Source organism: Pantherophis guttatus, chromosome 1 (genome assembly GCF_059756535.1).
Source record: "Pantherophis guttatus breed Tessera chromosome 1, ASM5975653v1, whole genome shotgun sequence".
Lineage (NCBI taxonomy): Eukaryota > Metazoa > Chordata > Lepidosauria > Squamata > Colubridae > Pantherophis > Pantherophis guttatus.
Window position 1 is genome coordinate 137,852,798 of NC_142063.1, and position 15,977 is coordinate 137,868,774.

The window sequence follows — 15,977 nt, forward strand, 5'->3', positions numbered from 1 at the left end:
GCCCCAGGTCCTGCAGCTGGCTTTGTGCCTAAGGTGGAACTAGAACTCACAGTTTCTTGGTTTGTAGCCTGATGCTCTCAAACCTTATTGTTTTCCTTCATCTGTCTATAATATCAAAGTGAACATTATCCAAGAAAACTTGGGTAAGAAAAAACAAATGTGCAGATATAAAATAGGTGGTACATGGCAGTAACTGCGAGTGGTAACTTGGAGTCCTAATGGACAATCACTTAAATATGAGCCAGCAGTGTGCTGCAGCTGCCAAAAAAGCCAACACAGTCCCTATTAACAGAGGGATAGACTCAAGATCACGTGAAGTGTTAATATCACTTTATGATTCCTTGGTAAGGCCACATTTGGAATATTGCATTCAGTTTTGGTCGCCATGATGTAAAAAAGATGTTGAAACTCTAGAAAGCGTGCAGAATAGAACAAAGATGATTAGGGGCCTGGAGGCTAGAAAATATAAAATATGATTGCAGGAATTGGGTATATCTAGTTTAATGAAAAGGGGGACTAGGGTGACATGATAGCAGTGTTCCAAAATCTAAGGGGCTGTCACAAAGAAGAGGGGGTCAGCCTATCCTCCAAAGCACCTGAAGGCAGGACAAGAAGCAATGGATGGAAACTAATTAAGCAGAGAACCAACCTAGAACTAAGGAGACCTTTCCTGAACAGTTAGGAAAACTAATCACTGGAACTACTTGCCTTCAGAAGTTGTGGATGCCCCAATACTGGAGGTCTTTAAGGAGAGATTGGACAACCATTTGTCTGAATGATATGGGGTTTCCTGCTTGAGCAGGAGGTTGGACTAGAAAATCTCCAAGATCCGTTCCAACTATTATTCTGTTGTACAAACAGATATAGGGTGAATCTTAAGACAAATATCTGATAAATCAAATAACAACATTCTGGCACTACACTAAATGATTCCTCTGATGGTTTGTATCAGGATCAAACTGATGGAGTTTGTATGTAGAATGGATGCATCCACTTCTATACAATAAAATCCTTAGAATTACCTTATTATGCCTTTTATCAGTGCCTCTGTGATTGATCTCATCAATTGATCTCATTGATGATTGTACAATTATCTGAAGTGAAGAGTTTTGGAGGCTGGTAGTATAGTGCCTGTGGTCATCAGTGAGCCTGTAGTGATCTCCATTAATGTATGCTAAGATTGCTGGTATTTCTCTTCCGGTTTGGTTTCCGCTGCCGCCGGACGGTCTTTCGGGACCGCCAGCCTCGCCGCCTGTAAAGAGCTGTCTCTACAGCTGAGAGACGGCTCGAAAAACTCTGTCTCCTTAGGAGACGTGAGATAGAGCCGGCGAGGACAGGTAGAGCCCTCTGCGAACTCCCCAGAGTTTTTTGTTTACTCTTGGGGAGGAAGCAGAATGTGGCTCCCTATACAGCTCGCCGCTGCTCTGGGCATTGGGGGAACTCTGCTTCTTGCAGAGCAGGCGATGGGACCAATCCAATCAACAAAATCTAACAGATTGTCTGCACAAATAGGATGAAACCCAGACTTGGGACCCTAAATCGCAAGTATTTCTAACAATCCTATGAGTGATTTTAAACGTGAGGAGAGAAAGTTTTTAAAATGGCGACTGGCTGAGGCTTGAGAAGAAGAAAGCTGAAAGCAAAAGTCCTTCCATTTGAATAGCTTAATATGCTACAAAGTATCTGAAGCAATAGCGCTGGCTAGAATTGAAGAGAAAAATTTCTATTTTAAGTTTCTTCCTTCTTAGACACTTGATATTGATATTGTTTGGAGGAAAGTCCCTTTTTTTTAAAAAAAGAAGAGTTTGTCTGTGTGGCAGGATGGCGTCAAAACAGATAAAGCCAGACAACCAAGCTGTGGGGGGGGGGGTTCCCCCATTTATAAATCATATGAGCAAGTTTTGAGCTTGCAGATTCAGAAGAATGGCTCTAAAGACCTAAAGGAATTTGTTTTGGAGGAGATGGCAAGACACGATGAGATTGTGAATCAGCATCTTGAAAAATTCAGGCAGGAAATTAAAGAGTTGGTACAACGAAAGTATGATAATTTGAAACAACAGATTGTAACAGCTTTTAAAACTTTTTCAGAAATAGTTATAAAGATGGATAAAGATACCAATTTATTAGAGTCTAAAATGAAGGAAGCTGATGATAAGATTTATAATTTGGACAATAAAATACAAAGAATTGAAAATGATTTGATAAATATTCAAGAAAATAACTCAGAAGTAAAGCCTAAAATAAAGAAAGCTGACCACAAGACTTACAATGCAGATAATATAAAACAAAGGATTGAAAGAGAAGTCATAATGATGCAATATAGGTCCATGGAATTTGCGGTCAGAATGAGGGGAATACAGGAAAATAACAGAGAGGACTTGAGAAAGATGTCTGCTGAAGTTCTGGCTGCGATTTTAAAGGTTAGTCCTGAAGAGGTATCCTGTAAGATTGATAAGGCCTACAGAATAAACTCTTGGGTTGCAAAGCAAAGGCAGTTGCCTAGAGATGTGGTGATTTATTTTACTGATAAAGGAATAAGAAATGATATTGTGCAAAAGTCTTTTAACTCCACTCTAGAAATGAATGGAAGGAAGATTTGGATATATAAAGAGCTGCCATCCAAGATGTTAAAAGATAGAAAGGAATTTGGATTTCTGGTGACTGAGCTAAAAAAACAAAACATCCCATTTTGGTGGGATGCTCCAGTTGGTATAATATTGAGATACCAAGGAGAAAGATATCAATTAAATACTGTTGAAAAAGCGGAAGAATTTTACTACAAGGTTTTTAAAATGGATCCAACATCTCCACGTATGCCATCAGTGTCAGGAACACAGGAGGGGAATAAAGAAAAGCAAAATGAACAAGAGATTGAAACTCAGGCTAAGCAGATGGAGATGGAAGTTATGGAAAAACAACAAGTTACAGAGGCCTTTTTGGACGATCCGCTTTTGGATTCTCCTTCAGAGGTTATAGCTGGATTACCTATAAATATAAGAGAGGCGGCTTTGGATTCTAATGAGATGTCTTATCAAGTTACAGACCAGCATGGAACTCAATCAGCTGACATACAAGTCTTAGAAAGGCAACTAGGATGGAGATCTAAACCACAAAAAGTTAAGAAAAGAAGAAGCAGGTTCTACAAAACTAAAAAATTTTAAACTAAACAACAGTTTAATGCCAGTTATTGAAGAGACATTTAAATATAATAAGCGGGATTTATAGATGGCTGATATATGAAAATATAATTGAGGCAAATTATTGACTTATTCTATTTTGAGGAGAGTGGCAGATCTCTGCAGTGCTGGTGCTTTTGGGATATGGAAGATGGCCTCTGATTGAGTGGATTGGAACTTTCTATTTTGGACTCTTTGAAAAATGGATTACGTATATGCTGAGCTATAAGGCAAGAGAACTATGGGATTGGGGCATGCAGAAGATCTGGTTGTTACCCCAACGTGGTGGTTGGAATTAATAATCTAGATAAAAGACACTACAGAAGATACTATATGGAATATAAATATAAAGTCACTTGGGTGGTTTTTTATATACGAAAATACTTACTATTGATGGGGGCAGATGGTAATGGAAGATACTGAATATACTGTTGGAAGCTGAACCTGATGTTACCCTAACATGGGCGATGGAATTAATAATCTAGTTGAAAGACGTTACAGAAGACACTATATGGATTATAAATTTAAAGTCATTTGAGGATTTTATTCATATATGGAAATATTTTTTAGTTGTGTGGTGCGGGCAGAAGAACAAAGATATTAAAAATATCATGTATGGTAGACCTGTAGGAAAATGGGTGGAGATGGGTTAGGTTAGTGATTGTTTAGTTTAGGAAAAGGGATGTTATGTTTAGATATAAATATACGTAAAAGATTTGAATTAGGATATATATGTATGGGGGAGGAAATGGGTAGATTATAAATTGAGTAAATGTCAAATTAGGATTTATTATATAGTTTTATAGCTGAAGGTTGCTTTGAAATGTATAGTATAGGGGAGATATAATAACAATGTTAGAAAGAAATGGTTAGCATGTGGGGGGGTGGTCTAAAAGGATGGTAAAGTATTATATAATTTGATATCAATCTGGATTTTATTTTTGGAGAAGCCATGGGGGGTGGGGAGGGGGAGGGGGGGTTAGGGAGGAGGAGGGCGAAAAAAGGGGGAAAAATTTGTATTTGAAAAACTTTTTCAATTAAAAAAAAGATTGCTGGTACTTCTGACTTAAATGGAAAATGACACGTTGTAGAGCAAAGCATTGGATTCATGGGGGAGCAACATTTTGTGGCTGGAATAGGTATTTGGTTCATGCAGAAGCAGACTTTAAGCTATATTCTGTTTAGGATATTATATATATTAAGTGAAACATGTATAATTTTTGAATTATCTGAAACATATTTTCATAAGGAATACCAGAGGGTTTGCTTGTAAATTCCCTTTTTTATAAAAAAACAAAAAGCATTGTTAGATGTTGTAAAACTAATCTTACTTTATTCTCAGATTTGTTAGAGAGTTTTAGAACACTGAGGCATCCATTTGACTGCTTTATCTTCATTTTGTTTTTGCTTTTTTTTGTAATATAGCTGACTTGTACAACATAGATTTTCAGTCTACACAAAAGAGCTATTGAGTCTCTTCTTAGCTGGTATGCCTGAAATATTAGAAGCTTTCACTTTTGTTATACATGAACTGCTTCCTTTTTGATGCATCAAACTCATAACCTTCAGGGATTCAATGAACCATGCATCTTTTTGTATCAAAGTTTAAAGCTAGTTTATGCAAACAAACCATAGTTAAGATTAATCACATATTGTTCTAATAATGAACTGTAGATAATAAAGAGTGGAAGCAAATACTTCTTTTTATAAGATCACATCTTCTTTGGAGCAAAAGTTTCACTTTAACCAATTTAACCTGATCATGCAGAAGAGAAGGGAGGGTTAAATGTGCCTGAGATATGGTACAGCTTATTCCCATAATGGCAACCTATCATTTATCATTACATCTACTGCATACCATAAAATGCAATGTTATCATTATTATGAGGACTCCCGTGTGTTAACTTTCATAATGAATGTCTGTTAACTTCACTGTTGGGTAACATGCCGTGATTTATTGGCCATTGTCTCAGCTGGATACCAACAGCAGGGTGAAGTTGTTTTCAAAATGTATAACTTCAGTGGTGGTGAGTGACCCTATTGTTGCATGTTGATAAAAGTGCAATACAGCTGCCTCTGAACTTTGCTAGAAAGATAAAATAAATACTATTCAGAGCCATGCAAATTAAAATTCAGGGGTCGCTACCACTCTGTTTTGTGTGCACAACAAAACAAAATATCTATTTTGAATACAAAGTTTAAATGAAGAAGGATATACCTTTTAATTCTACTCTCAAAGGTATGGCACATGCTGCTTGACTAGATTTCTATTACAAAGAAAAAGCATGGATCCAAAGTGTTGTGAAGTGTTGTATTTAGTGTTGTGAACTGTTCTCCCTTCCTTTCTCACTGTGGAGCCCTAACCTCAAAAGGAGATAGGAACTTTCTGGAAAGACATAAGATACGTTTTGGAAGGTGTGTGGAAGGATCATCAAGACTGGAGACAAAAATATCTTCTACCTTCACAAGAGAGGATTTAAATTCAAACAGGGGTGTGGTCCTTTGAGGACCTGGCATTCTGGATTTCAAGTTTGAAGCAATTATAAGTTGCTCTCCTCTTAATTCTAGAGCTCAGTCATTGCTTCTTTAAAAAAAAAAAAAAAACACCAAAGTTTCCAATTGTGTACGATATTTCATGGAGAGCACAATTTTTCAAAGTTAGAACTATTGCTTTATAAACATGAAATTAGAAAAAAAAATATTAATTATTTGCAGATGAAGAGGCATGGGGTGTCCAAAGTCATTTATGCAAACCTGAGTAGGACAGATCAGAACTGTGTTATAGGACACTTCAACAATGGCTCCAGGCTCCAGATGGCAGATTCAGCTTATTGGCTAAACCTGCTCTAGCTGTCTGGTCATGAGTTGTCAGAAACAACATTATGCCAATTATATCACCTCAGAAATGTATAAAAAAAGCTATTAATCACAAATATTTTGAAATGTGCATAAAGTCATAATTTCAAAAAACAAGGCAGTATCTTCGTCAATAGTATTATACATCCATAAATATCTTCCAATCCAGAATGAGAAGAGGAGAAATTTTAATGGCCTGCTGATTATGTGAATGGAAACAGTAAGAGACAGTTGGTGCTGAAAATTAATGAAGTAGAGTTTCATGGCTCCAACCTACCTTATGTTACTAGTAAAATGAATTTGGGCATCTCATAGTCAGTCCTTAGGAGTTTTTATGCATTTCACCAAATGTACAACTGAGCACATGTTAGTGTGCTCTGGTTCTTTTCCCACATTTATACTATCAAGTTTCATTACAAGTGGCATTGCTTTAAAAACAAATACTAAGTAATATTGCAAGTTCCTATATTTCAGAACATTCATCTGTAAATTCTATTTTGTGTGTGTGTGTGTGCAGTTGAGTCATTGTTGACTCCTGTCAACTGCTGACTAGACCCTGAAGTTACCTTGGCAAGATTTCAGACATGCATAGCCATTGCCTCTTTCCTGGGGCTGGGAAAGAAGGACTGGCCCAACTGGCAGTCAGCTGGCTTTGTGTCTAAGTGGGACTGGAACTCAACTTTCCTGGTTTCTAGCCAGGTCTCTTAACCAAACTGTCTCTCTGTCTGTAAATACTAGTCATTATGCACTGTATATGTTAGGACTAATACACATAAGAGATTGATATAGATAATAATAACAGGAATTTGTGCACATTCACTGGGCCTGATGGAGAATTTATACATTTCTAAACCAACTGAAGCTTTTATATACTGTATAATGCAATTAAAAATAGCGGGGCAGAGAGGAAAACCAACATCAAAATCTCTTCCCCATATTCCCATGTTCCCTTTAGTCACAAATAAATGAATACCGTATTTAAAATGAATTGTTACTTGCCCTGATGAAGACAGGTAATGTTTGCACGAGCAAAATAAAAATCTGTCTCAAGGGGTGTTCCCATTCCCACAAAGGAAGCAAGAACAGTCTCCTCCTTCTGGGTTGACCTGTTCACATTTCTAGGTGCTGATGGATCCTTTCCTGCTTTCCTGTCAACTGAACTGAAATTACAATGGAACGGCCAGTTATCCATTTAGGTTAGAAGAAAGGAAATAAGTTTAGAAACTAAGAAATTATTGCTCTGCTAGGTCAGGAAGAGAGAAAAATCTAAAGGTTTTGGAGTTGGGGAAAATGGTTACAGAGCAAATGTAGCATCCTGGTCTATAATCCTACACTTCAAGCAGCACAAAGGAGGCAAAATAAAGTACTCTACAGTTCTTTCAAAGCACTGAAAGCAGTCCATGATCCCAGATGTATTTTAATTTTAATCTCAGATGTACAACCTAATCTATAGTCGTTTCCAGCTCTTCTGGGACTTTTTTTTTTTTTCTGAGCTGGGTTATACTGGGTTCTGGCACTTGGCCTATACCCCCATTCCTGGCAACCCAAATGAAGTTTCTCTTCCTGCAGTAGGATGGTATCTCGTAATGCTCTGATGCTTGGAGGACACTTTTCCTAGGACAGGGGTGGGCAATTGTGGCTCTTTTACAACCTGTGGACTTCAACTCCCAGAATTCCTGAGACAGCTTGGCTGTCCTGAGCCAACTACTGAGGAGGAGAGCACCCTGCCCCTCTTCACAAGGCACACTTGGGGACTGAGACTTAAGGAGTCACTGTGGGAGGGGCATTTGTTGCGAACAAATGCTGAATTCCTGGAGTGTTGAGCGCCGACATTTGAACTTTCCTGGATTCCTTGCATTCTTTCTGGATTTCTGAATTACTTGCTGTGCTCCCTTGCTTCCTGGACTCTTCAACTTGCCCTGCTGGATTTCTTGCTGTGCAAGTGTGGTGTTCAGAGCATTGAGCTGGACTATTTGCAGCCAGAGGCTGCTTGAGGTTGTGTGTGTGTGTGTGTGTGTGTGTGTGTGTGTGTGTGTGTGTGATCACTTTGCTTTGGGACTTTCCAGAAACATGGAAGCGTTCGGGGAAATTTGGAGCAATAAAGGGGCGGTTTGAACTGTCAGTTGCCTATGTTATCTCTGTGTCGTGGCCTGGGTCATCACAGGCCCTCTGAAAAGTATTTATGACTGAAACTTGTGATGGCCAGTCTCCCCACAGCCAGGTGATTGAATCTGGGTGCTCAGTAACTGGCCCGCATTTACAGCTATTTATTTACAGTAGCCCACTGTCAACATTTTACATAGTCATGATTGATGATGTTATTGCCAGAAACCAGCATTTACTTCTGGTTTCCAAGAACAAATATCAATAGTGAAAAATGGCTTTCCTTCATGACTGAAGCATTTGCTTTACAACCAAAATAATCATATAGTGATGTCACACATTGTCACACATTGTCACACATTGCTGAGCACATTGTAAGCCGCCCTGAGTCTTCGGAGAAGGGCGGCATATAAATCAAATTAAAAAAAAAAACAAACAAAAAAAAAAACAATAAAGGTCGTAAAATTGGGTCTAGTCATGTGATGACTGTCTTAATGACAGATGTACCTTTAATTTGGGGCTCAATTGGAGATGTAAATTGAGGGCCACCTGTACTGTATTTTGACTATTACAAGAATGTTATTTTCTGTAAAGCAATTGTGGTTTTTTTTTTAACAATAGTCACGCAGCCTTTTTCTGACTCTTAAATGCCTAGAATACTCAAGTACTAGTGAATGGCCTCCACAACTATTCTACTCATTACACCAGGGCTGTCAAACTCCTGGCCTGTGGGCATCATATGCATCATATGTTCGCTACGCCCACGCCCAGTTTAACAAAGGGGGGGAAAGTCCCAATATATCACATGATGCCATCATGACGACGCAAGTTTGACACCCCTGCCTTACACTATTGCTCCTTCATTGCTCCTGCTGACCTCCCTTGAACTTTATCGTTACTGAGCTCATCTCTTCTGCACTACACCATAGAAATGACCTTCTTCTTCTTGTGCCATATCTGTCATCGGATGTTGACAATCATGTTGGCGATCCTATTTTTGTCAACAGCCGTATGAAAAAGTGCTGCTGAGTTTTGTCCAAACCAGTCCCTTAGATTTTGAAGCCATGGTGTTCTTCTTCTGCCTGGACCTCGTTTGCCTTCAATCTTTCCCTGGAGGATTAAGTGAAGGAAGCTGTATTTTTTCTGGGTGTCGCATCATTGCTGAAATCATCATACTGACAAGCTTTGCCAAGAGAAAGCAGAAGTGCTTCTTGAGGAACTGGTTAGGTTTTTGTTTTGCTATGTGTTTTCACAATCTAGGATGCTGATCACCAGCACGGAACAAAATAGACCACCATTTGGACCCCATTCTGAAAGATTGAAGATGAAGGATCTGCTGGGTCAGCGAAGTGAAAGTAATTCTGCATGGGAGTAGGAGCCAAGTCAATGCTTAGCCCCCTTATATCACCTGAAATATATGTCTAATGTCAATGGGCAATTCCTTGAGGATATACGAGATGTTGGCAAGGCAGTATAAAGCAGAGTGATGCTAAGCACTAATTTTGTTTCTGCTTTGATTTAGAACTACTGCTGCCACTTGTAGGATCAGCTTGACAGGGATTGCTGGGTGAGCCTGGGCCTTTTGAGCCAGAGAGCTATTAGCAATTGCCTCGATGTGCCAACCAAAGATGCTGGTTTTGAAAAGAATCTTGCTGTTTGCTCCTGTTGGTTGTTATTTTTCAGTTCAGTCTGCAACTTAATTAAGCAGAGCAGTTTAACTAAGTCTGAGTGTAAATCCAAATACTTAGTTAGGTGTTGATTAGAACTCCTGAAATTTAGATGATCTTGATCAAACTGCTTGTGTCATTTAATATATTTTAATATAGCAAACTCTTCTGGCACTATTACTATTATTAATTGATGAACAGTTCTCCTGCTTTTTAGCTGTCTTCTCAATATTTCACTAAAGCCTACATCTACAGCATTTTATTTTATATCACAAGAGAAAAAAAATGATATTGTATTCTATTCTGTTCTGTTCTGTTCTGTTCTGTTCTGTTCTGTTCTAATTCTAATTCTAATTCTAATTCTAATTCTAATTCTAATTCTAATTCTAATTCCATTCCACCCCACCACATCCCCATCCCCATCCCCATCCCCATCCAGGGGTGAAATGCTACTGGTTCGACCAAACCGGTAATGATGGTGGTGGGTGGTTCAGAGAACCGGTAGTGATGACAGCGCGAGGCTCTGCCCACCCGCCCGGTGTTCATTACTTCCTGGTTTTAACCAGGAAGTAACTTGTTTTTTACCCTCTGCACATGCACAGAAGGGTTTATGCATGCGCAGAGGGTCCGTGCGCCCATGTGATGCATACACTTTCGAATCGGTAAGGAAGGTAAGTTGATTTTACCCCTGTCTCCATCCCATCACATCCCATTTCGCAGTGGTGCAGTGGTTAGAATGCAAAACTGCAGGCTACTTCTGATCGTCAGCTGCCTGCAATTTGGCAGTTCAAATCTCACCAGTCTCAAGGTTGACTCAGCCTTCCAGCCTTCTGAGGTCGGTACAATGAGGACCCAGATTGTTGGGGGCAATATGGCTGACTCTGTAAACCACTCATAGAGGGCTGTAAAACACTGTGAAGCGGTATATAAGTCTAAGTACTATTCTTTTGTATCTTGGTTGTTCCTTCTAATCAAATTATTCTACCTGATTATGATTATTATGACCAGAAAATGAAGTGCACAGTAAGAACAAAAAAGATAGAAGGGGAATGTAAATGTTTGGGATATGATGGTCATTTTTGAATTATTGATCCTGGTAACCCTGAATCATTGCTGGCAGCAGTTGTTTTTCTTTCAACATGTGAAAATAAAGCAATCAACATCTGTTCCAGTTTTCTTTTCTTTTTGTTTATTTTAAGTAAATCATAAAACTGTTTCACATGGTAAGATTTACTTTAGGTGAAAGGAATAATTAAGACATACTTTTGGTATCAATAATTTATCTTTAAAGAAGCTCACCATATATGAACTTAAAACAGACACTTGCTAGATGGCAGCAAAGAATTAGAGATTTCTGGACCTCTCTAGGGCCACCTAATGGGTGTCCAGATTTGTGAAGCATGTGTGGATGTGGATGTGTATCTGTGTTTGCGTGTTTGCTATGTGGTTAGGGCTGAGTCCATATAACAAGATTTTTAAAAATAAAATACTTTGCCTTTGGGTTACCATCATAAACATAAGAGGTTATGTTTAAGATGTTGAGTATGTTTTCAGTTACTGTCTTCAATCAATTACAGAAATGATTTAACTTTATGACTTCATGATTTAGTCTATAATAATAGGCATCTAGAAGAGAGAATAAATATCTCTGCTCTCTCTATGTGTGCATGTATGCTTCTCTGCTTGCATGATTATCCAATAGAGAGATGTTACTTGATTCTCCATTGCTTTCTGCCAATACATAGTGTAGACATGAATTGTCAAATCATTTAGGGTTTACCAAAGTATCAGGGCATTAAGTTTTTATCCATGCATCTAAAAACAATTAGAAATACCACTTATCTTAAATAGTATTCAACAGATTTTCTTCATTTGATTAGGTAAATAGTGATTTCTTGACATTTTGATGTGACTGTCATCAGTCCATAGCAAACTGAAGTGACTGGTTTTGCACTCATGAATAGGACTGTTTCTCAAAAACAATGTTTTTTTTAAAAAAAATGTAACAATAAATATTCAAAAACTGTAAGCCATCACTTGGATAAGGTTATATTTATGGTACAATCAAGAACAATAGAATTTTTCATGATTTCATACCTTCTATAAAAACCACAAAAAGGAAAATTGTCTACATCAAATTTCTACATCTCATCTACATCATATTTGTGTTGTGAGCCTACATAGGTAGTTCCAATGCTACACAATTCAACCTTTTATCAGTATCTTCCAATGAGCACCGGTTGATTTTTATATCTCTGATTTGTCAAAAATCACTTCCCAAACTAGATTTGGGTATATTTAATAGCAAATAAGGCCATTGCTTAAAACCAAATTTTTTAAAAGATGATTCTTTTTTCTTATTTTGTCTTGATTACAGAAATCCACCTATTTTAGTTCATGTTTAGAGTTATCCAGCTAGCAGTTTGAAGATGTCTCTTTAAACATAAGACCAAGGAAAGAGGTATTCAGATATAATATGCCATGAAAACTCCTTATCTTCCTGGAGGAAATGGAAAAGGAAGTTAATGTGTACCTGAAATCTCATAAATATTGATAATAAGAATCATTTGAATGCACAATTTTACTAGAATATACAATATACAATAATTTATAAATTATAAAATTTATATGTAACTTAATATCTATATAAATAAATTTAATGTATTTGCATAGATAACACTGAACTATCAAACTTTAACCACAGAATCAGAATCTGACTCCATAATTACTAGATATTTAATTTAAATGGTGATTCTAATATTAATGTAGAATACAGATTTATACTTCATAAAACAACCTTCATTGCCTCTCCCTCATCTTTATTTCCCACCTGTCCAAAGTAATGCCATAGATCAACATGCTGAGAATGACAGAAATCTCTACAAAATTTTAAAATATTGTTATTCTAATGTTCAAATGCAAAGTTTCTAGATTCAAATGCTGGTGGTGTTTCATAAATCTATTAATAGTATATTTCAAATGTTTTCAAAAATATATACTGAATTACACTATTATCAAATCATAATGCTTCTTCAAGTATTCCATCTGAACATTGTTCAATATAGATTGGCCCCTGTCTAAATATCTGATGATATTGATAGGTCAGGCCCTGAAATTAATATTAATTTGGATAATTTAAGGAACTTAAATTAATTTAATTGCAATTTAAATTATTAACAAAATAGCAGGTTCATGAGGGTTATATTTGGGTGAATATCCAAAGATCATAAAGTGTCCAACCTATTTTATACCCTACTTCTATACAACCATTTTATTCCTGAGGGTCCTTGGTGCTTTCTGATGATGTTACCTAGTTTGAGTAATGAAATATCTGCAAGAAAACAACCAAGCTCAGAGAACACCAAGGACCACTTATTTCAACCCTGAGCTACAAAAATCCCCCTTATTGATCATTTCACTTTTATTTTTATAACACTTTGTTTTACAAACCTTCTACTTTTTTGTATTATAATAAGGTATAGCCCAAATGTCTAACGTCATTAGCTTAGTTAACATTAAATAACATTTTCCTTTCTGCTATATTGTTCAGCTGGCAATATCTGGACTTTTTCCAGATGTTTTCACATTCATTCAGTCCTGAAAACCCAGAACAGACATTTCAGCTGAAGAAAAAGTGAGAAAACACACACCCACACACCTATACAACCTATTTTGCCAGCTGATGCAGAAGTATCAAAATCAATGCATACTTGTGGTCTTCAAAATATAACATCTTGGGTATTCCGCTGTGGAAAAAAAAATTAGTTACACACAGAGAGAAAAGTCCACAAGTGATTAGCAGCTGAGTTTTATGAGAAATTTCCTGCACCACTAATTTGATCCCCCTTTCTGTATCTATAATGAGCAGAATATGGCTTGTTGCTTTAGCTTAATTTCTAGTGTCATTCCCATATGTATATTCAGTGGTTCGATATGTTCTGAAAAAAGCATGTAAAAATGTGACTGTATTATAGGAGCTTTTGTTTGTTTGTTTTTGTCTCTCCGTATCTTCGGGCTGTTTCATGTAAACACCCCATTTAGGTAGCCTCACAAAAAAGAGGCCACCATCATGTTTTCAGTAGCTTTGTTTTGAAAAAGACAGACTTTTGGGAGCGAGCACAAAATATTAGTATATCAAACAGAATAAAAAACAAGGTAGTTTAACTTGTTGGTTTGTTTGCTAAGTAAATATACAGTAGCTAAAAGTATTCCATTTTTATCTGCCTCCTGCAGTAATGGCTCTGTAACTTCAGGGCATAGACTTCAATAATTGATCAGGGTTTGTACAGCTCTGGCTAGGAGCAAAAATAAGAGGGTTACTTTGAACAAACTGCTACACTGTTGTAGCATTAGGCACCAAAACAAGATTCTGGAAATATAGATATATCTTTTTTTTTTTTTTTTTTTTTTAAAGGAAAGGAAAAGATGGATAAGGTAGAGTGGTAAATACTGCTCCAGGCTAGAAAGTAATGAGAATTTTTCCATAGAGAGTTTTGACCTGCTATTCAAAATTGTTTCTTGTCTTAATAAATCCTAAATGTGTAATTTACTTGCAAAGGAGAAAGAACAAAGGAACCAAAATTCTTTTGATAACAACACTTGTTAAGGTTGATAACTTGAGTTTCAAACGTGTGAAGAAAAACGTGTGACAGTTTGTTTAAAGATGACAACCTGTGTATTCAGATACTTTCATCTTATGGTGTTTTACAAAGCTTTGCTGTGCAAATGGTACACATACACACTAAAAAGCAAGAGAATATAAAGTATTGCTTCCGATCGTGTTTCACCAGTCCCTTTAGATCCATTTGCAATGGTACAAAACTGTTAATTGTTGTTGAAAGACTGAAGAGAATATAGAATATTTTCCCATCTTCTTGCTCCTCCAAAGCATGACATATGGGGAAATTTATATAGGCATCTGATGGATAGTATTTAAAACATACATATATTAATACTTTTTATTCTGCTGTCAGGCAAGGCGTAGGTTTTAAGGTGTTCTCCTTTTATAACCCCACCAAAACATTTACAGGAAATTATTATCGTTGCAGATATGTGACCATTTGAACAAAAAAAAAAAAAAAGGGAACAGAAAGAAATTTTTTGAATTACCATCAGTTTAGAAAAATATGATAAATGCTCAATAAAAACAGAAATGTCATCATTATCATTCCCCGTTGTACTTAGTGTAGGTGTTCCAAGAGTCTCAAAACAGTGGGAGATTTTACATAACATATGTGCTGTCATACCTAGTCAGAAAGAATATAGAAATTTTATATTTAAGTCTAATTACTTAGAAAGTATGTGAGTGTTTTTTTTCAAAAACAAACTCAGATTTCAGTGGTGGCAAAATATGATCAGGAAGGAATTTATTTCCCCAAGATGTCAGAATTTATTGTCCTCTTGAAATGTACAGGGCACATCTGATTAAGAACATAATTAGCCTCCAGGGAGACCATGCAACTAATACTCTCATCCTGTATTCTTTGGCCTCAAACTGATATTCAGTGGCATTCAGTTTCTGCAATTGGCTTCTCCTTAGTTATTACAACTAATAAACTTTAATAAGCAAGAGACTTCTTCCCTCCCTCTTTTGCCTCAACCAACCAATCTTCCTTCCTTCCTTCCTTCCTTCCTTCCTTCCTTCCTTCCTTCCTTCCTTCCTTCCTTCCTTCCTTCCCTCCTTCCTGCCTTCCTGCCTTCCTTCCTCGCTCCCTCCCTCCTGTTCTTCTTTCCTTCCTTCCTTCCTCCCTCCCTCCCTCCCTCCCTTCCTCCTTCCCTCCGAAACAGTTGTATCCTGAGATGTATATTTACTGGGATCTAATTTATCATGGCTTAATTGTATTATCATTTAAATTCTGTATTATTCAGATTATTTACCTCTACCTCTGTTTTTATGTTAGGCCTCAGTGCTACATTACTTTACAACAAGTAATAAATTTGAATCATCTCTGTTAAAAATGTATTCTTCAATTTATCTGTGATGTTTTCAATCCATGCTTTGGATATGCACTTTTCTGAAGAGTTAACATAAGTTAAAATAGCATTAAGGCAATCATAATAATATATAATGTTGCTTCCAAATAGTATTAGAAAGTTGATAGAAGTTAGATTAAGGCAGGTTAATAAACATTTATGCCTCTAAGTGAAGTAAAATCTCATCCGAACCAAACTTAGC

At 36.9% G+C, this 15,977-nt stretch overlaps 1 protein-coding gene and 1 long non-coding RNA gene across 3 annotated transcripts in view; one reads left to right on the plus strand and one right to left on the minus strand.

Moving 5' to 3' along the window:
* Window positions 1-15,977, plus strand: part of ARHGAP15 (Rho GTPase activating protein 15) — a 466,518-nt gene that overhangs the window by 140,421 nt on the left and 310,120 nt on the right. The window lies entirely within an intron of this gene.
* LOC117669848 (uncharacterized) overlaps window positions 10,980-15,977 on the minus strand; it is a 36,481-nt gene continuing 31,483 nt past the window's right edge. The window contains exons 4-5 of the long non-coding RNA XR_004592521.3: window positions 13,461-13,548; window positions 10,980-12,302 (exon numbers count right to left, since the gene is read on the minus strand). This is a non-coding gene — a long non-coding RNA (uncharacterized LOC117669848). The remainder of the gene's footprint in view (window positions 12,303-13,460; window positions 13,549-15,977) is intronic.